We start from the raw sequence: 1,680 nt of genomic DNA, 5'->3' as shown, positions 1-1,680 counted from the left end.
TTAGGCGGGTTTTGGGCCACTTTGGAGGGGTGTTGGGCTGCAACACACACGAGGCCTTTTCGGTCCCTCGGTTAACCGTTGGAGTATCAAACGAAGTCCAAATGGCACGAAACTTGACAGGCGGTCTACCAGTAGTAAACCAAGGCCGCATGACAAGTCTAGGTCCAATCCGAAAATGTTTAACACCCGCACACGAAAATAGGTAGAAAGAGACACCGGAGGACATAGGAGCGCCAGAATGCAAAACAGACAACGGGGAAAATGCTCGGATGCATGATATGAGATGCATGACAAAGACAAAAACACATGAAGGAAAAAACCCGACAACGAGGAAATGACATAACTTAATGCCGGAAAAGGCAAGAGTCGGAATACAATTAAGGTAGTTACATCCGGGGTGTTACAACACTCCACCACTACAAAAGGATCTCGTCCCGAGATCTAGGACTGGAAAAACTTTGGGTACTCAGAACGGAGGTGATCCTCGCGTTCCCAGGTGGCTTCACGGTCGGAATGATGTGACCACTTGACTTTGAGGAATTTGATAGACTTGTTGCGAGTCTTACGCTTAGTTTCTTCAAGAATAGCAACGGGGTGCTCACAATAAGACAGGTCTTCTTGGAGATCAATGTCTTCGAAGTTGACGGTGCGGTTAGGAGTCTTGAAACACTTGCGGACTTGAGAGACATGAAACACGTCATGCACGTTTGCAAAGTTGGAGGGAAGCTCAAGTTGATAGGCGAGATCGCCTCTATTGCTGACGATCTTGAAAGGACCCACGTATCTAGGGGCAAGCTTCCCTTTGATACCGAAGCGACGAGTACCTTTCATTGGAGAGACGCGGAGGTAGACGTGGTGTCCGATCTCGAAAGCCAAGTCACGATGCTTGCTATCATAGTAGCTCTTCTGGTGCGATTGCGCATCTTTGAGATTATCATGAATGACTTTGCACATTTCCTCCGCCTCTGTGATCAAGTCATTTCCAAGAAGTTGACATTCACCAGTATCTGACCAGTTAAGAGGAGTACGACACTTCCTACCATGGAGAATTCGAACGGGGCCTTGCCCGAACTCGCTTGGAAGCTGTTGTTGTAGGAGAACTCGGCATATGGAAGACAATCTTCCCACTTCATACCGAAAGAGATGACGCAAGCCCTGAGCATATCTTCAAGAATCTGATTTACTCGCTCGACTTGGCCACTAGTTTGAGGATGAAAAGCTGTGCCGAAGCGAATGTTGGTGCCCATGGCCTTCTGAAAAGAATCCCAAAACTTGGAGGTGAAGATGCTGCCACGATCTGAAGATATCAACTGCGGAATGCCGTGCAGGGAGACAATCCTGGAGGTATATAGCTCTGCCAATTGAGCTGCTGTGATAGATTCTTTGATAGGCAGAAAGTGAGCCACTTTAGTGAGCTTGTCGATGACAACGAAGATAGCATCATTGCCACACTTGGACTTTAGAAATCCAGTCACGAAGTCCATCTCAATGTGGTCAAACTTCCATTCTGGAATGGCAAGAGGTTGGAGGAGACCATCTGGTCGTTGGTGTTCTGCTTTCACTCTTCTGCAGACATCACATTCATTCACAAACTGAGCAATCTCAAGCTTCATTCGAGTCCACCAGTATGACTGCTTGAGGTCTTGGTACATCTTTGTACTTCCAGGGTGGATAGAGAGG

Source organism: Triticum dicoccoides, chromosome 7A (genome assembly GCF_002162155.2).
Source record: "Triticum dicoccoides isolate Atlit2015 ecotype Zavitan chromosome 7A, WEW_v2.0, whole genome shotgun sequence".
NCBI classification, from domain to species: Eukaryota; Viridiplantae; Streptophyta; class Magnoliopsida; order Poales; family Poaceae; genus Triticum; species Triticum dicoccoides.
Note: the sequence above shows the minus strand (reverse complement) of the source record.